The 26,308-nt window shown below is 38.1% G+C and overlaps 2 long non-coding RNA genes across 2 annotated transcripts in view; one reads left to right on the top strand and one right to left on the bottom strand.

Moving 5' to 3' along the window:
• LOC150083017 (uncharacterized) overlaps positions 1 to 18,681 on the top strand; it is a 109,758-nt gene extending 91,077 nt beyond the window's left edge. The window contains exon 4 of the long non-coding RNA XR_016547153.1: positions 18,204 to 18,681. This is a non-coding gene — a long non-coding RNA (uncharacterized LOC150083017). The remainder of the gene's footprint in view (positions 1 to 18,203) is intronic.
• The window catches only part of LOC150083016 (uncharacterized), a 256,002-nt gene that overhangs the window by 174,385 nt on the left and 55,309 nt on the right, over positions 1 to 26,308 (bottom strand). The gene's annotated exons all lie outside the window — the stretch shown is intronic.

Raw genomic sequence — 26,308 nt, 5'->3', positions numbered from 1 at the left:
ACTTTCTAGTGCCAAGACCAAACTTACCACATTCCAGACTAGAAGAAACTGTTTTGCCTATTTTTGCCTTAAAATCACCTATGAGTATCAAAACATCCTTTTTTGGAACCAGATCAAGAGCTGACTGCAGATTTTTATAATAAACGTCCATATCTTCGTCTGTGGATGTTGGTGTCGGTGCATATGCAACTAAAACTGTGAGGTTTACTGGCTGGCTCTGAAGTCTAACCGTCATCATTCTACTATTAATAGGATTGTATCCAAGAAGAGACCTTGAACATTCCTTAATCAAAATGATAGCGATACCATGGTCTTTTACCTGGTCACTTCCAGAAAAAACAACCTTGTCCTGTCCACATGATTTCGGTAGCTCCTAAAATGTATATTTTATACCTATCCATTTCATTGATTAACATATCCACCTTGCCTTCTTTTAAACTTTTTACGTCCCATGTGGCCACGTTTACCCTCTTCTTTCTTAAATTTAATTTTGCAGGACACGCAATGGCATCAGATAATGTGGTGGTATGCCATTACCTACCACATGGCCGATTTTGAAAGGGGGCGGCTTTAATCATAGGAAGAGATGGTTGTAGTATGCAGATAATACTACATTAAGAAAAGTTTCTCAGTTACTTCAAACTCTTGATTGATTTGCTTATGTTTTATATTTAGTAATTAAAATAAATTTAGAGCAAAAACGGGAGCCATGCCCTTTTCATGAAATGGAGCGCATGGTGGGCAGCATCAGTGCAAGAATGGACAAAACAGAAGACGTATGTGACTTTGAACGTAGTATGGTAGTCGGAACCAGTACGTGTATCTCGGAACTGCAACTCCTCTGTAGTTTCATGTACGGGTGTATAGAGATTGGTCCAAAAACATCCAGCCAAAGGTGGTCGGTAGGTTGTTGTAGGCCACATTGGGTTTTAGGCGCATCAGCAACTTAGACCATATGCGTGTGTTCTATAGTCGGTTTGACGGACGGAAAACCCACGTTACCCTCGCCTGAGACCGATTAATTCAGCCAGGTAAAATAAAAATTACTCAGGCCTTTACCACCCGGTGTGTGGGGGGGAACAAAGTGTAAAGTGTGTTAGTTGTCTGACGGCACCGGGGGTTCTCCCCCCATCTCTGCGTTGTATTCTTTGTAAGTGACACAGAACTCTGTGGAGGCCAGAGATTTAAAAAGTGTGTGGGGAAGTGGTTTGTTGTGTAGTGTTATGTTCTGTTCCGTTGTTTCTCTGACCATTTAGCCGTTAAACCCCGCCGTTGCCTGCACTTTGCCACGAGGAGGCATCCAGTAGATTATTTAAGTACTCTGGCTCTGGCAGGCCCTTCCACCTAGTTTACGAGGATTTCAGTGGAAAGACCTATATATATATATATATATATATATATATATATATATATATAAAAGGGGGGGGGGTGAACACTGGAGAGGACATTTTTTTTTTTTTTTATGTATAATATCTTCTGTACATCGGGAACATTAGTTCAGCTCAGACATTTTGCTCTATGAAGATACAAGACCCTGTAGAATGGCCAGAAGCGTGTGTAATGTAGTAACTGGAGAGGACAGCGATTCTACCAACTATGCTACTCGCGAGGGCATTAGTTAGGTGTACCTGAAAGGTTTATAAATAAGAGGGTTGTTCTACTTTACGCAGGCGGTGCCGCCCAAAATCCCGATTGTATTAAAAAAAAAAAAAAAAAGTTAAGAGTCTATATCTCAGAAACTGTTTTTCATATAATCAAAATGGCCACTAAAAACATAAAAATTTTATTATATATATCAATTCACAAAAAAATCATACAAATTATAATCAAACGTTTAAGTATTATAATAATAAGAAGAAAATGGGATATTTTTTCCTGTTACCCCTTTCAAAATATCCTGCCGGCGCCCATGGTCATGCCTAATCTACTTGTGAAAGTACAGCTAATAACAAATACCTGTATAATTACAGTTTTAGTTATGCCAATGATATTTATGACAAATGTTACGCAGTTGCCAAAATACATTTACTCTAAATTTTCGTATTCTTATTTCAGGTTTTTTATCTTTAGCATTTCAACGCTATACCTATAATTATTGATCAAACGCAATATAATTAAGCTTTCATTTGCCGATCGTATTTTAAAACTGTTTGTTTCTGTAACAGAAAACATGATCTTCAAATTGAAAGAAGTACTTGTCGTTAAAATTTTTATTTTTTATATTCTTTCTATACAAAACTAATCTAATATGGTAAGTTTTTACTTACTCAAAATATATAATTATATCGAGATATTTTTACAATACAGTAGATGTTGTCGGGATTTTGGGCCAGACCCGTACCGGATATTTGAGTAGCTCGTTAAATAAGGCCTGAACCCGACTGGCAACTTGTCTGCGTGCGCTATCATGAATTAAGGTGGTTTCTCCAATCACGTGCTTTCGATACTGGGGCACAGGCGTACTACTCCGATTAAGTTTTGTAAAAGTCTTAACAGCAAAAGACCGCGGTGGTCGAAGCAAACATTTGCCATAACTTTACCTGCAGCGACAGGTTATCGCTCTTGGTAATTGAGATCGTTTTCACTGCATACTGGACAGCTTATATTCAGGTTCAAATGATAGCATTAGTACTTATCTTTTGCCACAATCTTATTCAAAATTTCTTAGCTAGCCCTGCTCGTGATGGCGGGAAAAGTACTCAAATGATAGTTCTGTTCTTTGAAATCCGTTGAGCTGAGACTTTGCCGTGAATAATAAGAGTGGTTGCGTTTACAATTAGAAAGTTGTTTCGTGGCGTAGAAGTTCATCATTGTCTGGATTTCGGAGGAGCTGCCCTAAAAGCGGCAAATCGCATATCTTTTCTCTCAAAGATTTCTTTGTTATTCTACAATAGCGGCTTTCATTAGTTAAAAATTGAAGCACCAAACATTCACATCTGTAACAAAGAAGGACCTGTTAGCTTAAACATACTTGCGCCTGATTTCATCACACGTCGAACATCTTTTAATTTAGGAGCATACTTTTTAGAGAGCAGTGCTGCATATTCGAAGTGCAGGACGAAGGCAGATCGTGGTGACTGGCTTCAGAATATGCATATTGTAGATAAAGAATCTACTTAAATAATAACATAACATTAAATTTTTATGCATTGCTGTAATTTCACATAATGATTATTACTAAGTTTCTTTTTAATCTGCTTGAATCAGGGCCGCGCACACACAACTTGAAGTTTTATTTCATTTTTGCGCCCCGTTCGGTTCTGGCTTAAATAAGCAATGCAACTTTTGTCTTTGACCAACTAACTCGGCATAGAAAAAAAAACAAACATGAAATCTCCCTCTATATCTACTGGTATCAAAAGGCGCCTCCGTAGCCAGGTGGGAAGGAGCAGCAGTGCGTAGCACACGCTTCTTGATTAGACCGGGGTTCGAGCCCGTCACCACCAAATACGGAGGATGCGGAAAGGTCAAGGAATGACCACCGCATATCCCGGAGCAATATGGCCTTAGTTGCTAATGCTCCTAAAAACCAAATAACAAACTAACATAACAAACTGGTATCAAAACCTTTTCAATATGGTGTGAAATAACAGCAATCGCAGTCTTGCTAGAGCCGCCTCATTATGGATTCCAGGAGACGGTGGTCCGCAGCAGTGTAAACTGAATAACATCCATACTATTCTAGATGTTATCAATGAACCATCCGGAGGTAGGGATTATAATTTTGTACGGTGTTAGCTCATGAGTTCCATTGTTACCCCATAATTTCTCTACCTGCCTTCTGTGCTTAAGTATATCAATTTCACAGCTTCGTGTTATTTTTTCCTTGATACAACTGGAAGCTCAATTCATTGGCCATTGCGAGCATTTTTATTTAATACATGCAGACAGTTGCAATTTTCAAGTGGGGTTTTCTATTGCTTTAGCCTAGATTGACTAGAACAGTTATTGCCTTGAACTGGGAGGTTATTTTGGTCAGCGTAGTCCATCTGTGCGCCTCTAACTCTGAAGATATTCTTGAAGCTTTCAGAACCTATCAATTCACAATTGTTCACATCACTAACAGGCCTTTTTCAGGGTGCTGTGTTCGGCTCCAGAGAACTGATCGCAGACGCATGATGTGGAATGGTGTTCTTAATAAATCGTTCACTAAGTGTATTTCTGCTAATTATTTAAGCATCACTGAAAGGCTGTCTTGCTAAAAATTGTTACCTGATTTCAAGGAATTTTGTTTTTTAGTAGGATCATTATTCCCCCTCCTCCGGCGTGGAATTGCGTTATTCTCACATAATGCCACCCTTTTTATTTATTTGCAGAGTCTGAAGCGACCTCTAACAGGAAATTGCACAAATAAATAATAAAAACAAAAAAACTCGAAATAATGATAAAAAGTTAATTTAAAGCCTACTTTTAAACCCTGAAGGTTTTCGCCTAAAAATTAGTATTCTTAACGCATGGCTTCACTCCAGGTCAAGGGTGGACCCGTCAATCGTAATTAGCTTCACTCTAATTGGAACATAATGATATATGGAATGAATATGACAAACAATTCCAATTCTGGGACATGTACCATAGCAAGATTGCTATCGCTGTATAGAGTAACAACAATGGTGGACGTGAAAGGGATGGTAAACAAAGTGACCCCACAGAACACACGCACACAGTGCTTAGGAGCTGACATGCTTTCCTTCCGCCCCTTCTTTTAAAAACAAATTAATCCCCTAAAATACAGAATACTTCCGCCTTCTTGCAAAAGTACGAGAACTCTATAAATCTCCTTTACTCAATCAGTCTTGTATTACAAGTCGATAACGGTCTGTTTGCAATCATCACAAGACCCTGAAATGTCAACTCGCTGTTACCAGGCGCTCCGTGTCCTTATTAACCACTTTAGCCTTCGGACGATTGATTACTAAACTTTTACTTGGAAAGGTGTCGCTAGTCCTAAAGTCCTGTCACGTCACATTTGCTCAACATTCTATTATGTATGCAGTGAATACACGTCCTTCTCTGTATCAATATCGGCACCATGACGAAGCCCTCCAAGTTGGCAATGTTGAAAGATTCATTTGCAACTAAGATCACGCCAATTCCGATTATATCTTCATGGACCAAACATAGTTATCCATTTTCTCCATAAGTAATTCTTCCTACAGTTACTTATGCCATATATCTGTTGTGTATAAAGAATGTAACCAGTTGCGTGTTCCTGTTAGTTCGAAATTATTATATATCTACACTTCCCAGAAACAATAAGTAAAATTAAAATTTTCTGTTTATACTCCGACACGACCACATGAAACAGCACCGTATTCAGCAGTCACGGGCTTGAACCCGGGTCACTCAAGGCACGTGTACTTATGTACCCGCTCGCCTGACCACCGGGCTACGGCGGCAAACTTCAGTATTACGATTTAAAAACCAAGCTTTCGTTTCTTAGTGAATCCAACAGTATTTCAATAGTGCAATAACTTTTAATGCTTGTTCTTTCATAAATTAAGATTGGAAGCAATATACCCAAATTAGTTATCGAAGCGCGGTGGTTTTCAAACTTTGACTGCATCTTATTCATATTAAATTTATGAACAGTGTTTCCAAACCTTCTTAGCCCCGCGGAACCCCTCTTTTAAATAATACAAAGAAATATTTCGATTTACAGTAGAAGGAAAACCTTATTTCGACTTTAAGGACATGGAGCTAAAGCTGCCAATAAAAATATATATAATATGGTTCCTACCTATAAATTAATTACCACGAATTTCGAAACTTTATTTGAAAGAGTCGGGAAAAAAAAAAAAAAAACCTAACAGTTTATTAGTAAAATTGTTGAACCGAAAACTTCATATACTATCGTAAATTAATAAATTCCATAAACAGGGTTTTTCTTGTATCAGAAAAATATAATGCGACTTTTGTTCTTGGACTCTTTTAACTAAGGACTCCAAGACAGTTGTTTTATCGACGCCATAACTGAAAACCCTGTTTCTCTAAAGTAAAAGGTAGCAAAATCTTCAAACCTATTTCACCCAACGTGTTCGGCGCCTCCGAGTCAGGAGCAGCAGTGTGTAGCACACGCTTCTTGATTAGACCGGGGTTCGAGCCCGTGACCACCAAATATGGAGGATGCGGAAAGGTCAGGGAATGACCATCGCATATCCTAAAACACCAAATAATAACAACAACCCAACATGTTATATTCACTCCTGATACTTATCAAAAATGTTCCAAGTGACTTTTTCCTATATCTTGTTTCCAAACTACTGACATTGGCCAGTACGATGAGTTGGTGTTAGACGAAACCCAGATTAATGAATAAAAGGATTTTTTTATCCACAGCCTACCCTTACAGATGTCATCAGTTCCCGAGAAATAATCTTTAAAATTTTTACTAAGTGCACTTAGAAGAATTTTTATATTACCATCAATCACCTTTTCATCAAAAACAAAAGATTTATCGATTACCATTTGACAATACTGAGGAAACATGTCACAAATATCCAATCTTTTAGACTAAATTAATAACTTTTTTTTCTGAAATGCTCTAATTTTGTCAATAGTGACAAATATGTTGTTTAACGATCCTTGCAGGGAAAGGTTAAGTTCATTAAGGATACCGAATATGTCACTTAAATAGGCAATTTTTGCCAACCAACTTCCATTGTCGTAAAGTACTCCTAAATGAGAGTTCCTCTCTATCAAAAATATTCCCACTTCTTCTTTAGCTCTACTAGTCGTGTCATTATCTTCCCTCGAGAACGCCATCGGATATGCAAAGGTGAAGTATGAGCAGAACCCATTTCTTCGAGCAGCACTTGCTTTCCCAAAATTTATAATTTTAACTGCTCTGAAAGTATTTCGATGAGTTCTGGGGTCATTTTTTTTAAGCTGCTTGTTCACGATGTTAAAAAACAATGCGTTGCAATAATGTGTGTATGTGCAGTTCTCTTACTTCGAGCTACAACCTAAGATTGACGTCCTATCATTGCTGCTGCCCTATTCTGTGTACACACACACCGATGCAGCATTTCCACTGCAAATCTTTTTTCTCGATACATTTGCCAGTAGTAAAAGTTTAGTTTAAAGCAGCAGTTCCCACTTCGGAATAATCAATGAACCGCACATAAACCAATAAAATGGCTTGGTTTGATATATCTAGTGATTCATCCATCCATTATGAATAGCAAACCAGCGTAACATAATAACTTTATCAATTAGTTGTTCTGTGACGTCATTATTATTCTTCGATGTACAGTATCATTAAACAATGGAATGTCTTTAACTTTCTTTGCATAAGATTTTCCAAAACGTTCGGCACACATCTACCATACGAGGCTTAATGAAATATTTAGCAATGCTACGCTACCAAAAACCATGATTTTACAAGGGATCGTCCCTAATTTAGGTTTAAATACATCCTGCTGCTTTTTTAAAGCAATGGAATGTCTTAAAAATAATCAACGGGTTTCTAACTGACGGAGTAGCTTCGCTGGTTTCATTTCTTCATTTGATAATATATCGCCACAAAGCACACACTGGGGCCTTACAGCTCCATCAAGGTCAATGCAAGACTAAAACTAAAACCATATTGAATGTATGTCGAACTCATGGAAAGCTCATCGATCCTCTTTACAGCTGGACTTGCAGCACCACTAGAAGTATTCGTAAAGGTTCTGCCAGTATCTTCTATTTGTTGTCGTGACGAGCTTAGCGGCGTCTTTGAAGTCGACACAAAATCAAAGCGCTTTCTTTGCTTACTCATTATGGAAGAGGAGTTACTGAAAAATAATTACGCAGCATTTACATAAAATAAAGGGAAACTTGACCTACCTTTTAATCCTACGATTAAGATGATTCTAGATTCTTCATCACACGAACTATGACAAACTGACACGGTGAATAGAATATTCTCCTTTGGGAGCAAAGTAAAAGTAGCGTGTTGCAGGTTCTTTTTTTCTTTTGAGTTTGAACACTGAATGGAAGTTTAAATGGAAAAATATCAGCAATACTTCTAAATCAAGGGTAGAGAATCTTTGGTCCGCACTGAGATAAAATGAACATACATGCAACTATTAGTGTTCGTGATACTTCTACACGTACTCAAAAATAACGAGCACAACATCGCTTTTTCAAGGAACAGGAAATCGAAATTAAAGTAAATGCAGACCTGGGCAGCCACCTCTGGATACTCATATTCGGCAAGAAAACAAAATCAATCTTGTTAAAGAATAAATTGCAACTATAAAGTTAAACTACTCACCAGTCCGACCACACGTGGAGGTCAAGTATCTGGGAATAGTCATTGATGCAGGTCTTACCTTTCACCCTCAACGAAAATTCAGAAGTACACAGCTAGGCAATACCCGATGCATTAGCAAGACTGATTAGGGCCTCCGTGTGGTGTACCAAAGCAACTATGGAAAGGGGTAAACGGAAACTAGATACCATACAAAGGTCCATGATGTTGTACAGTCAGCACCCCTACCCTCCAAATCATCACAGGCTGCCTACCACTATATCTTGAAATCGTTAGAAGACCCGTTTAAAAAAGGGTATCCAGACACAAATGCAGCTTGACCACACCAATGAACCACATATTTCAATGTTTATGAAGATGATGCATTTGCAATAGATCTGTGTTCATCTTCTGACTACAATTTACTTTGGAGAATACTTCCATGGTGTGGAATTCAGCTTTCCAGGTAATATTTCATTTATTAAAAAGACTTTTCTATCTCAGACATTACACTGAAATTGTAAGCACTTACGGCAATTTCTCACTAGCTACTTTCCGTAGCAGGGACTTCAATATCTTGTAATGGAGCGGGAATTAGTGCTGTAAGTCTGTAAATATCTGTACAGTATTGTGATTAGTTGCGTGGATGCCAGGAGAAAGCTGGCTGGGACCCACTAGTACAATTAAAAAAAAAAAAAAACATGAACCAAGGTTAGAAAGGAAGCCAATTGGCAATTAAACCAAAAGGTGAAATCACCAAAAGTTTCATTCCACGCGTTGACTACACTTCGCCATGGATCCTTCAAGTGGAAACAGACATGCTTTGCCACTATGGACAAGAGGAGTCCTGGTGTCATCTAGTTTACGAGTGTCCTGCCTATGATAACTATAGACTATTTACAGAGGCGCAATGCAATCCCCGCAGTCAAGAGTCCTTACTTTTCAGGAAGAGGAATCCTACAAGGCCTTAACAAAATTTGCTCAAGTAGTACCGTATTTACTGAACACAGAGCCGCACAAACTGTGGTACAGCAGCTGCAACCTCCTTCTGGACAAGCAACCAGCTAGACTCCCACATAACTGAATCTTACTGTTGACACCTTTCAAGGTACAGGATTTCAGAGGCACAGGACACCTGCCCCTGTGACTTTTTCCCCTACCCCTGCTTCGCCTTGTTTGGGTGGCTCACCTAAATCTCTACCCTCAATCTCTTCCCTTTTTTTTTTTTTTTTTTTTTTTGTCTCTGTCAGGAAGCTCAGGCAATCCTGGCAGAGAACTATGGGACTGCCTGGCTTACCTCTAAGTTGTGGGCGGGCAACAGAGTCCCATTAAACCTGCGGCCAAAAGCCAGAACAACAACACAACATACTACACCAACTTCTGTATTCACTACACGTGAACGACGGCGCAGTTAGGGGAAACCACCGGTGGCGTTCCAACTCCAACAAACGAGAGAGGAAAGGCAGCTAAGTTTGACTTCAACAATTTCTCTCCGGTTTAGTCGGATCACTCGATTTCTTAGTGCTTCCTTGTACACGTCACACACCATGTGAGCTCTTCGATTTACATATGGTCCTAATGAAGTGGCCAACTAACTATTTCTTTTATTCATTGCAAAACTATCACATGTCGGTATGAGTTTAGGTGTGCACATTTTGCGGGACGAAAATTAGAATGTCCAATGGGGGATACGCCTCTGGCTAACTACATCCCCGAATGAAAAGGACTTTGAGAAATTCCTGCAGTTTTTGACCGGAATTCTCCAAAGGGGTGGCGAGCCGTGAAGTCAAACAACGCCGAACAGTAGAGAGCCAATAGTATCTGAGACTTATATTTGAAATAACAATTAATACTCTCTCTCCCCAGTAGTGTTTGACATGAATTTATTTTAAATAGCAAACATTTATTACCAAAACGAATTGTGATAAGGAGTGAATCCTGTGCCTGCATATTAAGGTATCAGCACGGTTGCTCTGGGCTGAAAGAGATGCATGATTCACGTTCTTCACTCCATAAATAGTGAATGGGGGGAAGGGTTTGAAATTATCTTTGATTGTTTTAGTAAAATAAAATTCCTTCCTTATGAAAAAAAAAAAATGTTTTCACAAGGAACTGCGCAAATAAATTTTCCAGTTTGCCTGGATTCCCACCTTTTTGTGGCCCAATCTGTAATTCCTGTTTTACCGCACTCGATTTAATGTTCTGGTGCAAGCTGGCTTTTCAAACAACCAATGAGTTTCGCTCACGCGAAAAATGAGGCCAGGAAAAAAGGGTATTTGTCGGACGCTGTGTGCATTGTTCCTTGGTAAAGCTGAGATTAATTGCCAACCTTTGACAGTAAACGTTTTTTGTCAAGAGTGGGTGGTCTCAATGAGCGAGCAAGTGTGGTAACCAGCAGTGTGTTACCATTGGTGATTTTTCCTCTACACTTCATGAGCTACATCCTATAGACGCATAACTCGCATAGGATTAGTCAGAACACACTCAGAGTTATTCACTTCCTGAATGGCTAAAGACTTCATAAGCCGAGGACCTCACTAGAAGTCACGTGCCTTCTTATTCTGAAGGATCAGATAAAGATTTCAAATTACACTACTTTCAGCCCTTTAACTTTTCATAATAATATAGATTTTAAAGAATAAAAACATGCTCTATAAATATTCATCCGAATAAGAGAAGATTGGTAGTACTACAGAATTATATCCTGAATCTGGTTGCTTAGAATACGAGCCGAAGCGGCTGTTTATAGTTTGCAAGAGTTTATCGGCCACTCCAAACTTTATTAAGCCATTACACATTGCATTCTTCCCAATTTCTGCTAGATTAACTCGTTCACATAAAGAATTTTACAGGTTAGGAGGCAGGTCGGGATTCATTCGTCCGCAAAAACATTAATTCCAAACACTTCAGAAGTTCAATACCAGATATGAAATATAGGTTGGGGCAGGATTAGGGAATCGAACTGCCATTTCAACCTGTATATGTTTTGCACGTGACCATGATAAAATGGTTCGCGAAGAACCAAGATCTAAAGGTGTTCCTGTCTTACTACTCGTTATAACAATATACCATTCAAACTTCAGTACCGAGCAAATATCTACTCATGAGCCATACTTGAAAATAATGCAGAACTAGCTTTGTATTTATGACAGGCATAATCTTGATAGCTTAATTTCATCTGTACTGTGAGGGTGGTAGATGACAGAGTCAAGAAGTAGTGTAATAATGACTTTTCATTGATCTATAATTAACTGTGTTTTGTCATTACTTGTAAAGCCCTTCTCAAGTAATATTGTATTTTATGTCGAATAAATTTCATTTTAAAAGGCGATGGATTCAAGAAACTTGAAGTTCCTATCCGTCTTAGTCAACGTTCACTGGGGAGGGAGGACTGTCCACCATCTGAAAAGATTCTTTTCGGGGAAGTTTAGTTGGCCATCACAGTGCCGTGATAAGGTTACTCGTGGTAGAAGTTAAGCCAAGGTAGTGTGAGAAAGTCATTCAAGGAGACTGAACTTTTGTTTCAAGTTTGAGAGAACAAAACAAAAGGGTTCTCATCCAACCAAACCATATTTAATATTTATAGGCTTCCTTCTCTAAGGCCACCCTTGTATGTCCTCTGGATGCGTAACATTTATAGTTCTGTAATATTCTGAAGAAGCTTAAGCTGCTCAGGATGACTACAGCGTGTGGGAAGCGGAAATACAATGTGGACTGAAGTAATGGCTCCATATTTGCAATTCTGTGACTCACGACTAAGGGTGTGTTTTGTAGAAACGTGCTCGGGATATTTTTCTCGCGTTGCCTTTTGTTTTCATACATCATCCAGTAATAATGGAAACCTGTTCTGACGCTGTGGCTTGAATAGTTCAAAAAAAAAAAAAAAAAAAAAAAAGAAAAGTGATGAGAATACAGTGGTACACACCCACTTCCGCTTCCGCTCATCAATTCTCCAAAGAAACCCAAGGTTGTCAGGAAAACTTTCTCATTAGTGATGGTGCAGCTTTATTTACAGTATACTATAAAGATTCCTATCTGCTTCCGACAGTCTTACTGTCTATATCAGCGGGAAGCCATGACGTTCTGCAAGTTCCGAGAGGCGTTGGACACCTCATATAATTCGGTCTTTGACAGCGGAATTTAATTATTAATATATTCTGCAGTTCCTCAAAAAAAGAAAGTGCTGGAATATCAGAAAACTACGATCATCGCAACTGCACCACAAAATATGTTTAACTTCTCTGTCTTTTCGTGCAGGTTTAGCTAATTAAATAAATATAGAAAAGAAAGCAAACCGACAAAACCGTTGTTGCGTATTCTATGCCGAAAGATAATACGGAACGTTAATTCATTTATTTCGACCACTTTTAGCTAATTCTGGTGGCAGACTTTTGCTCACAACTATTGATCATACAGCTAAAAAAAAAATTCGATATTAAAATATTTGGCTGTAGTTTTCTTCCCGAATTTGCAAAGTTACTGTTGCTAGAAAAGAAGCTCTGACATCGGTGTTCGAAAAAAACCACGAGTAGCGAAACAGGCAAAGTAATAAGTTGAAGAATGACCGTTAATTTTCCAACTATAGTAAATCAGCTATTGAATGTTGAGGGTGGCACTGCATCTAATTTCAGTAGCCTTTTATAATTAAACGGTATTGGGGAATAAAAAATTAATTGATATCCACAAAAGGTATTGATAATGTAATTAAAAGTCATACACTAGAATTAATTTTGAGGTGGTAAACCTACGTCTTAGGCCGTATCTCTGCTGTTTGTTTCAGAAACTACAGCTGATCGACTTGTCCAAATTAATGGATGTTCGCCACATTTCGTTATAGTACGTGAAATGGTCGGAATTTTTAATCTGTATATCGTTTCAATTAAAACTCTTTGCGAGAATATGAGCTTCCGCTAATATAAGTTCGATCTTAGTGTTAAATTAACTCTCAACCAAAATATTCTCGACTACAAACGACCGCGAAAAACTATAAGACCTTGTAATTTTCCTTTCTTCGTGGTTTTTCTAATTAATTTCGCCCCCTCTTTGTCTTTTGTGATCAGTTATTACTGCCTTCGCAAGTTTTCAATTAAAAGATGGATCCAAATGAAGCCAGATATGAAGATTATTTAAAATAACGCTACTGACTTCGTTGTCAAAGTCCCATAACAAATTAGTATGACCTAATCGCATTTTTTATTCGCAACTATAACCGCGAAGAAAGTTTTGTAGTGCGCTATTTAAAAGGAGAAAGGGGGCGAGCAGTTTCTAATGCCCGATGAAACCCCTTCCTGCGTAAGGATCGAGGAGGCTACAATACGAGCCCGTATTTATTATTGAAAAACAAATAACTATATCTCTCATTACTTACGAGCGAAAATTTCGTATTTGCTTCTCCAATAGCTTAATGCTAAGGTGAGATATCCATTTACAATCTCTTGACCCAGAACTATGACAACTTGATAAATAAAGGAAGTAAGTATTATACTCTCTTCCGAACTCAGTGCAACACCAACCAGGGATAACCTAAGAAGAAAACAACACCATACATCGAAATTTAATAGGCTATGCCAAATGGGCAGTTCTGCAACTGGTTATCTCTGATGAGCCACCTTGGAATAAACTATCAACAATATATCGTTGATAGTGTATTCCACCACGAAAGACGGTGCGCAGAAAATGTGTTAGTGAGTGGCAAAAAGGAGTAAGAGTATTTGCCTGGTTTAAAAGACATCCTTAAAGAAGTAGCTGAATTTGCTGGTGTTTCAGAATGAGCAATAATAAAGGTTTTTAAGGAATAATGCGATCGGAAAAGGAAACAGTTAGCCAGAACTTCATTGGCTGATTTCTAAGAGACCACTGCATAACATGAATATCTAAAGTCGGGTCCCGGCTGAAAGGCATAATGATTGGAAAGCTGGTCTGACAAATACAAATGTTGCCTATATTCTAATGATGGATTTTTCCAGACCAAGTGCAAAGTGTCGTGCATGCTTTAACTATTATGAAGTAATTCGTGCTAAAGGAGGGTTATACAGGTGAAAATTATTTTTATCTAGTGTATGTAGAGCAAAGTTTCCGGCATCTCCCTCCCCCCATACTTCTCCTTCAACCCATGCACGGTACTAAGTACTATAGGTTTTGATACCTTTCGTGTTTGGGGTTTTCATAAAAAAAAAAAAAAAAAAAAACTAGGAAATCCTACAGAGTATAAACTGGCAATTGTAATCTTAATTGCCAAATATACAAAATCTTTCAAGCTAAGCATTGGTTTCTGACTCGTGTATTTTTAATCTTCAGTACAAGCCATGCTCCAGGTCTAATACTTTTTCTCAAAATGAGGTTTGCAGAGTTCCATGGAGGAAGATACTAGCTTTCAACGTGATGTGTCCAATCTACGAAACTACAATTCGAACTCTTCCATGTAGTCATCATTTTTCAAACAAAAATAATAATGTTGGTTTACTAACAGTAATAAAATGAGTATTTTTTATTCGTTTTTGGAATATGGATTCCCTCTACAAATTTCATGTCAGCATGTCTTGATACTTCTATCCGAAATATGCATCATTCACAGGTTAGCAATGGCTCTACTATTCCATACATGCATTGAATCTTATTGCCTAATGGACAGATGTTGTCCAATAGTATATGCCCAGACAACAAACAAAAATAAGTCTACTTGCTCAACAACTTAGGACAGTTGACCTAAATCTGATTGATACATGGCGTGCGTCCTAATGCCTCAGTCTTCACGCATCTTGAAGATAAGTCTACAATTAATTCGAACCCTTTTCTTAACAATACAGTGGAAACATTATCCGAATGTGACGTAATGGTACCAACTGCTCACGTATTCCGCGCGCAACCACGTGTGCAAAGAGAAACAATGGAAAAATACACATGCAAAGCCAGAGCGCATGTCAGACAAGCACACTACATCATTCTTTATAAGCTTCGTATTGTATTGATGTGCGCAAGGATAAGGAAATAGTGGATGTTTATAGTAAAACCATTTGACAACTAAATAGCAGTTAAGTATAGTCATATGCGTGGCAATCGTCGAGACAGATGAGCAGTGCAATGGCGAACAAAAGGAAATTATCGCATGGAGTAAGGGGTTTTATCAAACAGCTGACCACATCAATGCATAAAAGCGTTCCATTTCGAAGCGTGTCTTCAAGGCTGAAACACCTTCGTAATCCATTGTCTCGTGACAAATTGACTAGCACAGAACCATTCGGAGACCAACGACAAGGGCAGAAAGAGACGGATGGAACGTCACCTGTCGTGGTTGTTTCATATACTTTTCTGAGTATCTCTTCCATCTGTAGTAATATTTACGATGAGTCACCAACCACGTGGAAAAATGAAGGAAAGGAATTATTGACTAAATAAAGATGAATGAAGATTCCATCAGTTAGTTTCACTTTGTGTGAGGGGGGGCGGGGAAGGGTAGCTATTGAAAGGAATTTTATTAATGTCGAGAACTATCAAACGGTGTGAAACAGTGGTTAACATCATTGTTCTTCCACACCATATTGGAAGGCCTAGGTTCAAGTTCTAGAAAGGAAGTTTTATGCGCTTATGATGTGTAGCCCATGTCAGAGTTAATCGGTCTCAGGCGAGTTTGGTTTTTTTTTTTTTTAATCCGCAAAAACAGTCAAACTGACCACAGGATTCATGGGAATATAACAATGGCTCACGGCCTTAGTTGTCTCAGCACTAATTTAAAAAGAACCTCTGCAGAGGGTACTACAGTAAGAATTAAAACGCTTGGATGTCCCTTATGCACACACACGAAGTACTGTATTGCAAGGTTTTAAAAATCTTTTAACCTTTTTTTTATTATTTGAACAGAGTCGAAATGTAGAATTATGTTTAAGAAATTATGCTGCCCACATAAAATCATTTAGGTGTTCACTGTTTATTCAAGTAAGAAATGTTACTGATTCCATTAAAGAAAGGATGGTTTGTTGTATCACTGATTTATTTAAAAAGCAAGTGCCTCATTCAGAGTTAAATCGTGCGACACATGTATGGAGATGACAACATGGTAAGAAGCGCTGAGTAACATAAAAAAAAAAAAAAGGTAAACTGCAGCCATTATCAACCCACTGAGAGAAATGGATCATAATCTGCCATGCTGCTCCAGTGCGGGTTGGCAGATCGACCGTATTTAGCAGTCAGGGGCTTGAACCCCGGTCTACTCAAAGAACGTGTGCTACTGCATGTGATTTTTTTGACAGAATTTCATTATGAGCCAGTGGGGGTTGGGGGAGAAATACTAATGGAACTCAATTTGATATAAAGTCTATTCAGTTTGTGCAGATTTAAAGTTATATTTGTTCAATATTAACAGTACTCTTAAACGGCAATGACCATACGGAAACAAGAAAATTGCGACCTAAAACTTAGAAGTACTGCCAGTGGTGTTTGAAAGAGATATCTGTATGTTTAAACGAATACCGATTCGCATTTGACAATGCACAAACAGATATGCGAAGGTATACACGTTTGAGTTGATCCGATCCAAGCCCACAGCGCTGGCTGTATGTGGTCATCACGGAGTTTAAATAGAAAGAGTATTGATTTTAAGGAGGAAAGCTTATGAAAAAGACTACACACACCAAATCCTCGGGGGTGGCTTGTTGGAAGATACGTCTTAACCCTAAATGCTTTAAAATGGAAAACCACTAAGTTACTTGGAATCTAGATTCCACAAATGCTTTCGATATCTCAAGTGAAGAGAAACAACACATTGCTTCTCTGGACATATCTTAACTTCCTTCCAAAAAACCACAATGGATTTAAAGAAGCAAGTATAATTCAGATTTTCGTAGATTCAGTTGTAATAATCCATATAAATATGTGCGGCATTTACACACGCAGCAAATTGAAATTATGCTCACAATCAACGGGACCGCCATTAAAAAGGTTCACTCTCACACGGTTTTGGGATGACGGGCTTACTTCCAAAAGACCACCTCAAGATGGCCAGGCTAAAAACGCTTGCTGTGCTCTGAGCAACCGGGAAGGAGTTCAGTCTTGTGCCTTGAGGGTTCCTCTTGGAATACGTCCGAAGAAATTTGACACCCATACCGCTCTATGCATCGGTACTCTGATCAGGGACCTCCTCTACTCAACTAAAGAGATTTCTTGGGGTTGAATATTGGCTCCTGAGATGGGTTTCGTACTTTATGCGGATCTTGGCATGAAACCTTGGGAAACCATCAAAGAGAGGAATCTTCACAACTTCTATGCCGCCAAATGGATTCGCCTGACATCTGGGAAGTTTCTAAGAACCCGCTGTTGCAGTTCAACACCTTGTCTTCAATCTTCCCGGCAAAAACCTTAGATCACTGTTTCCGGCGAATAAGTTCGGAATTGATGTCTCAATCTTTCTGCAGACCGGACATCCTGAAAGAAGTCTATAAACACGAATAATAGCCATTATGTGGAAAGATTTCTCAACCAAGGCTTCCCTGGATTCACCGGTTTGTTTTCTTGCAATTCCAATCAGTGTAATCAACCCGAATTTGCATAATGTACACCTTTCTAGCCGAATCGGGCTGTTCCGGTGGTGCCCACTGATGTGGAAATAAAAGGACGTTAATAATAATTGAGTGAAATAATTATTAAAGAAACCAGCTCACTTAGGAGCTAATGAGAAAATTCTTAATTGCAGAAAAGAACGCTTTAAGCAGCACTATTTTGCAACAGTCTTTAAATCTTTGTGCAAAGACCATCAAATCCTACAGGATGTATGATAAGTAAATATCTATTGTTTATTATTTGATTTAATTAAATTCTTTAAACTATCAGTGATAGAATGTTATATACAGGGGGGGGGGGAGGTGCAAAAGTAAGTATGCAGTTGTGAGTCTGAAAAATTAAATATTTATTATATATTTTTTATTATTTTGCATTCCTTATTTATGATTTTTTAAAAAAAAATTTGGTTTTTTTTCAGATAATTATGGCTGGTAATTTAACCAACGAAAGTGGATAATCAAACAAAACTGGAAGACAGAGAATGCTGAAAAGATTCGAAGAATTTGATACAGCGCCACCAAGTAGGCTAACAATCAACAGAATACGCGATAAATTCGATCAGACTGAGTCCATCTGTAATACGCCAAAGAGTGGTCGACCAGTCAGTGTTACTACCCCTGAAAATGAAATGTTAGTTGCTGTGGCATTTACACCAAGCCCACGAAAATCAAAAAAGAGAGCTTTTAGTGAGTTAGGCATTCCCTGCAGATCTTTGAGTCGTCTGATGCAACGTTTAGGTTTGAAAATGTATCGGCCAAGATTAATTCATGGATGATCCGAATCGCCGTTTACAATACTGCAAGGTAGTTTTGAATGAAGAAAAACAAGATGATTGCATCATTCGAAAAATTTGTTGGTCCGACGAAGCAAATTTTAAACTGTCAGGCGCTGTTAATAGGCACAACTGTGTCTATTATTCAACAGAAAACCCTCATATAACAGTTGAATCAACCTTGGGTTACAGTTTGGGAGGGCCTTTCATGTAAAGGGGTTATTGGACCTATCTTTTTCAGTACAACTGTAAACCAACACCTGTATCTTAACATGCTAATGAGGACTTATTTTTTCAGCAAGATGGGGCTCCTCCCCACTATGCTGTAACAGTGCGTGATTGCCTTGACCAAGAATACCCCCATAGGTGGATAGGTCGACGAGGGCTAGTTGAATGGCCACCACGATCACCAGACCTTATCCCAATGGACTTCTTTTGGGGTATTTTCAAGAAAACCACACAATGTTGATGACATGATTCTATTCATAAGAGAAGCATGCCAAGAAATTGATAACAATAAAGACCTCTGTGCCAAAGTGTGTTTGAGTGTAGAAACTAGAGTACAGGAATGTGTAAATGCTGAAGGCAAACAATTTGAGTACTTAAGAGATTGCAAGTTGTATGTCATCCTTATTGTGACGTAATAATATAATAATCATCTGCATGTTTTTTTTTTTTTTTTTTTTTTCATAATAAAAACTGTATACCTAACTTTTGCACCCCCCGTATATATTTTCTCATTAGGATGATTGTTGCACTTTGACCACCGATTCCCAAACCTCATAACAGGTTGCCAATTTTCTTGTAAGTGGACACACACACTGTCTACATTCAGTAATGCTGAAAAATAGATTTCTTTTTCATGGGAAACTCCATTATGCAGAAGACAAGACTGACATAAGGATGGGCTTCACGGAAAGTTTTTGACTGGTATGAAGAGTAGCCAGTGTTTGTTGCAACAGTTTTCTTTTTATGTCATCTACGTTATGCTAAACTGTTTCCCAGTTATTCTAAAATCATCGATGTGTTTTGAAGAGTACAGACGAAACCATCATTCCGTCATTATACAGTGTTCAAAAAGCAAAGCATTCGGTTCTCATTTTACAAGCGTAACAAAAACTGACTTTTATGAGCTGCACCTCTTCAGTCGAATCTTTCCACTGTTCTGTATGTTTTAAACATACATCAGTGTGCCTGACGTTTGTCTCGCTCCAACTTAACAACGATCAAGTAATTTGATTACGAATCAACCGTTTGTACCGACATCTAGCAGTTTAAAACGAATAGCCATACCCTTTCAGAAACTGCGAACTGTTTTTATTTTGAATAATGCATGATTTGTATCAGTATGAAAAGAAAATTCAATCGAAACCAACCTCACCAAAAGAAGAACGCTTGAGATTTAAATTGGTGGTGTTAAATCCATTATTATTTACGGAAGAAGGAAATAGTGAATTCATCCACATATACAAAAAAAAACTAACGTCATGTGGTGCTAGTTGTGAATCTCAGAATTAGAACCCAACTTTGAAAAAAAAAATGCTAATTGTGCCTAAAACTTCGTAAAGAATCTACCCTCTTCAAAAAGTTGAAAAGACACGACGAATTCTCACTGGACACTTTGCCTGCAATACAGAATGAGACTGTCATTTTTGCTACGTACTCAACGAAATCGGACTAAAGCAAACATTCATGATACTTCTCCATTCTCCTTTTGAACTGCTAAGCCATTTAATGGTATTATTATAACTACAGAAATGTTTTGCAAGTCGGATGGAGATAGTAGGAATTTTCCGATATTTTACAAACCGAATGTATAATTTTCGGTTGCATTGTTCATATGTAAAAACCAGTTTTCAGTATTCGAATGCAATGAAACTTGAGGTACCTACCTAATTTTTCCTGTTTTGTGTCCTCCCGATTGCAGAAGTGAAGGCTCATTAAGTTTTCTTTTGCAACTTAGAAAAAAATGCAAACTTCAATATAGAAATACTTTTTTGGAGGAAATAATTAAATTTGAATATAATATCACCCACAGGATATCCGGGGATTTTCTATTTCTAGACCTTGGTAATTCCCCCTTTATTTAAAAGTGACAAGTTATGTTGCGCAGATTATATTAATTTTGCATCATGATAGCCACGTGGAAAATAACTATAATCTTCTAGTCAGTCAATTTTTTTTTTCTCTTGCTCTCTGACCTACAGGCAAAGGACTTGTGCTGCCACCTGGTGTTTATGCATATTTTGGTTTTTGAAGAGACGTGTTTGTTACAACTGATGGAGAATATTTTAAATAATACAGAATAGAAAACACAAAGTTCAGGTTTCGTCTATTACAACAGCTACTAGAACTCGAGAAAGAGGCAAATTTGTCTCTCTTACTCTAATATTACAAAGGAAAAGTCTGAGCGAGAAAAGTTGTCTGCCAAACGAAGTATCTACGATAACTTCTTTACATTTGTTCCGGTATAAAGCCAGTCCTCCTGAGGCGTGTAATTTTTCTGTAAGCAGGATGTCAAACTAGAGTCATATTGTGGACTGTGAAATAAAATATCGGCTTAACCTACTGATACAGAAAGGGAAAAAATGCAATATAAGAATTTCCATATAAACCAAGTAGCGTCCTCCTCCTCCCAGGATACCAGTGACATACTGTAATTTTTTCAGAAATGAGATTGCATCTCCTATCCACTCCCTGACATAATCCCAAAACATTTCGGCTAATCACAGGCAGATAGAAGGCGTTCCTTCTTGGGAAGTAAGTGAACAAACATCTTACTTTTGAAACGTAAAAGTACGTCTGATGGTAGTTTTGCAGTTAGAACTCGCTTCAAGTTGAATATTCTGTCTGTCCCCCACTCATCCTCTCCGTATTGTTCTTGAACTGTTGCATAAACGATTAAAGAAATAAATATGAAAATGCCTTTTTCTCTCAAAGATCCGTGGCGATCCCTTGTCCAAGAACTTGGAGATGGAACGAGGAAACAGTGTACACACTCCAAAAAGAGGAGGAAAAAATAATAATGAACTGGTCTCCTATTTCTTCCACAAACGCCTTAGGATGATGAATTAGATAATTGGCGTTTCTGCATATCAACTAGCCGTACCCAATCTTACCAACTCCGTACTAATCACTCCGTCCCACGTCATCTGGAGGGCTGCTTGATTGTCCGCGCTCATACAGACCTTAGCACTTCTTGTAGCCCGTTTCGTATAACAGTGTTCCAGATGTAGGACGAAGATAACTGTTGAAACAGGTTTATATTCTTGTGGAAACTGTAAATAGTCAATGACCCACATAATCCACACACAGACAGGAGACATAAATAAACACCCAAAAGAACAAGAGGTAGCTTGTATCGATCGATCAGTCACAATTCTTCGCGATTTTTATTTGTCTCACACAGTCCTGATAGCAAATGGACAGGTAGGCCAAAATCTCCACCCCTTAGCTGTCAATTTCTTCGAAACCTGCGTATGTTTCTTCCTTATACCAGAGCACCATCAGAATACACAAGTTATTAGCGATCGAAAACAGATAAATGCTCTTGCACAAACAGGATTTTATCTACGTTGACATCGCACATCAGTTATTTGATGAAGTTTCCTTACAGAAGAGTAATGAACTATGATCAATTGGAAAAGCGGACTTCGATACTGATTATTAGTTCGAAAGTCAAACGGACACGAGTGAATTGTAAAATTTTTTGTGGTTTATAAGTGAAAATTAGCAGCTCGGCAAACAGAGAGAAAAGGCTCAGTGTAGGAAGTTTTGATCAAAAGGACTGGTAGGCTAGGGTCTATTCTTGGGTAAGAAGTTGTTTAAAAAAAGCTCTGTCTTGTAAGATAGATGTGTAATCCTTTCGATTAACTTATTGACTTTGTAGACTTCCTAATTTGTATCAAACCACTCCCAATTTATGCAATGAATGACCGGATGTATGGCGTTAAAAGGAAAATGTACCATGAGTCATATTAAAAACATTTGTATAAGGAAAAATTTTATAGACAATGATTCATTATTGTCACGCCCACATTTGCCTTTATCTACGAAAATGAGATAAAAATTTAAAGCTGGGTTTTTTTTTTTTTTTTTTTTTTTTTGCCCCAGTTACAGATTATCGTCATAATGGAGCACAAATTATTTAATATGCTTCATACTACTCCTCTCTAACAGAGTCTCTCCGCTCGCTGTCTCATTGACGTACCGTTTCTGCTGCATGCCTTTTATACAGATACTTCCATGGGCACTGTTCTTCTGAATTGGCTTCTCTTTCAAAACAGTCCGAACACGTGCCGCCAACATCCATTTACTGTCCAACTTCAAACTCACAGAACCAACTTTGCATCTTCCTCGTTTATTCATTCAACTGCCGTTTTCTCAAACAACCTCCCTTCACACGTATATCCTGAAAATTACAGTTTTAGAGTCTACAGAAGTTTAAGTCTAATGTCAACAAATATCTTCTTTTATCTTCTCAACCTCCAACCCAAGCACGGTACTAAATACTATAGGTTGTAATACCTCTCGTGTTTGGAGTTTTCATAAAAAAAAAAAAAATACTCCAATCAAAATGGCTATGATCTGAACTGGTGTCATCCTTAATCTGAGCTAATATATAGAGAGAAATCTTTATTGCAACACTGAGATAGTGGTGCAGTTGCAACTGCCCGTCACGGCACAGTGGCCAGGGGTTAACAATGTAATGTGAAGTTGCCTGAATAAACCAAAAAATTAAAAGAGTACAATAATAACGAATAGGTTCAATAAAGTATTAGAGAAATGAATTTGGTATACTGAACATTAAGTGATTGTACAGAATATATTGTACATCGAATAGCATAATTATATACATTGCATTGAGTAAAAGAATACATCGGGACTATTATAACCCAATATTGGTGGCCTTGGCCACCCACTACGGACTATTCTTTTTCTATAATGTCGATCCTGACTAAACTTGTTTAAATCGACAGCTAGGCTTGGACGCATGATAACCTCTGCTGAGGAATGAAACGGTCCGACAGGTGAAGGCGTGTTTGAAGAGGGAATAGCTGTGAACTTTCTCGCAGATGCGCCACTGGGATCCTCCATGCACAGTTATCCAAAAAGGAGGGAGAAGAGATGAACCCAGTCATGAGTTTGACTGTAATGACGATTCTTCTTTCATCAGTGAGCCTTGGGATGTCGAGCGTGTTGGGCATAGCGGTGGTTCGGAGCTTGTGGCAAGCCCATTTCAGGAGGAGAACACTGGTTTGGTGATAGCGGTAGATGCGGATGCCCAGATCTCTGCAGCATAGAGCAGTGGGGGATACACAATTGGTGGATTTGTCTGTCACATGTTGAAGATGCTGCTTGCATAGCCATCTTAGTCTAGCGGCTTTTTTGACATGTTGGCTTTGGGTCGAATCTGATTCCTAGGTCAGTGTGATTTTGAACAAGCGGAATGGAATTGAGGGCTGGCTAGATTTTTGTTGGGTTTTGTTTTAGCGAGAAAACCATGGTTTCTGATTTCTCTGGATTGAAGCAATTAGATATTGCTGCGAGAGTATTTATCCTCTTAAAACAACGAATCTCGTCAAATTATAAAAAGTACGCATAACTTTTTCAGAATTAAATTCATTATTATTATTGTTTTCTAATTTTAGTATGCAACATTTAAATAAATGGTTTTGAGACTTGTGTCTAATTCTTATTCATGCGCTTCATATCTGTACATTGGAAGAAATGTAATTTAAATGTGTTGTAACCAAATAACGATTTACACTATTGTACTACTACCCTCATATAACCAAAAAAGTTAAAAGAACCTAATGCAGCTGTCCTCTAACAGCTACTGTTTTTTTTTTTTTTTTTTTTTTTTTTTTTAACAGAATACAAAGATTACAGGCCGATATCAAATTGTTAAAATATTTTGAGAAGACCCTCATTCCATTCATACTGTCATCTCCTCAGTTTGGATAGTAGAGAACAAAGACAAATAAGGAAATTAAATGATGAATATGTGGGGGAGCAGGAAATTGAAAGGTTAATTATGGAGGAAGAATTGAAGATAGCATTGGGGAAAGTTAAGATAAAGAAAGCACCAGGCAGAGACAGATTGCTACCCGAAGTGATAAAAGAAATTTGGAAAGGAATTGGTAGAGTAGCAAATCTTTCCTAGTTGTTGGAAAGAGGCATACATTAAAATATTAAAGAATAGAGAAAAAGAGGACGGATGCTGGATCATATAGACCAGTGGCGTTATCGCAAAGGTTTTTGAAAGTGCTGATGAATAGATTGGAGGGTCAGTACGAGAGTAGTGGAATGAGCAGATCTACTGAAGATTCTGTGGTTAAAATGGTGTCATATGTACAAGAGACTTCAGAAAATTATGTTTATATTTCTTGACTTTAAGGGGGCATTTGATCGTATGTGGTGGGCGAGCTTTCTAGCAAGAATGAGAAAAATTAATTGTACTTGGGCAGTTCTGTGGAGTTTTAAAAGATTGGAAAGTTACTCAGGAAGTAACTGAGTAACGGTGCTCCACAAGGTTCAATCATAGGTCCCTATAGTTGGAATATTGCATTGGATGAGCTACTGGTTCAGGAGTGGGCAGGATGTGAACCTGTAGCATATGCTGATGATTTGTCAATAATGATGGTGGGAAAGTCTAGGAATGAATTAAGAAGGCTATGGGAGAAGTGGAGAAATGGGCTGAGGTCCATAAAATGGTGATATCGATGAAAAAAAGTCACATGGTTCTGCTCAAAGGGAAGCTCAGTGAAAGAAGAAGGTCGAAGGCCGACTGCAAAAATATGTGGTACGACAATAGCATATGCCCCCCCTTGGTCAAGTACCTAGGAGTTTATGTGGATGAAAGGATGTCCTTTTTGCCTCACGTGCAGAAATTAAGAGAGGATGATTTATTTAAAAATTAGGAAAGTCACGAGGGTAGAATGGGGAGTGAAAGGAAAGTCCTTAGACCTCCTCTATAAATGTATATTTCTACCGATTGTGACATATGCATGTGGGGCCTGGGGTCATAAAGTGACTAATAGCCACGTTAAAAGAAGTCTTATTTCAGCACAGAAATTTGCCCTTCTGGCGGTGACGCGGTCCTGTCGAACCGTTTCAAATAATGCTCTGTATGGCAGGAAAGGAACCAGTGGATCTGATTATACTTAAAAGACAATGGAATATGCGATTAAGAATAATAAAAGAATAAAATCTTGTAGGAAGGCACGATTTGAAAGTAGAAAAGAAAAAGTTACAGCAAGATATAGATTGTATATGGCAGGAAAGATAGAGCGGTTCTGCTAAGGGGCGTGTTACCTTTGCCTTTCTGCCTGGGGTGAAAACTATGAAAGAGATTCCATCTTGGTCTGGTCTAGGAATGTTCCAAACAATGTTAATAACTGGACATGGGTTAAAGAAAAGACTGGTAGAGTTTGGTGTAGAAGAAAATCCAATGTGTATTTGTGGGATGGTAAGAGGATACAGAGCATATAAGATGCTCTGTATCCTCTGAATATGTTAATTAGGCAGATTGGCTCCGACTCATACACCTGGAGTGAAGCTTTTGCTGAGTTCGCTAGAGAAGTAAGCAGGACCAAACAATCGTAAAAAATTGTATATATGTAAATAGCGTTTTTATGGAGTTGAGATTTAATTGGAATTTATTGATCTTATAGTTGTATAAAAAGGAAATATTGAAAAAAAAAAGTATAAAATACAAAAATATATTGATGAATTTTAAATGTTTAGAG

Source organism: Mastigoproctus giganteus, chromosome 7 (assembly GCF_048544385.1).
Source record: "Mastigoproctus giganteus isolate SK-2022 chromosome 7, ASM4854438v1, whole genome shotgun sequence".
Taxonomy (NCBI): Eukaryota; Metazoa; Arthropoda; class Arachnida; order Uropygi; family Thelyphonidae; genus Mastigoproctus; species Mastigoproctus giganteus.
Note: the sequence above shows the minus strand (reverse complement) of the source record. Positions and strands in the feature narration are given on the sequence as shown.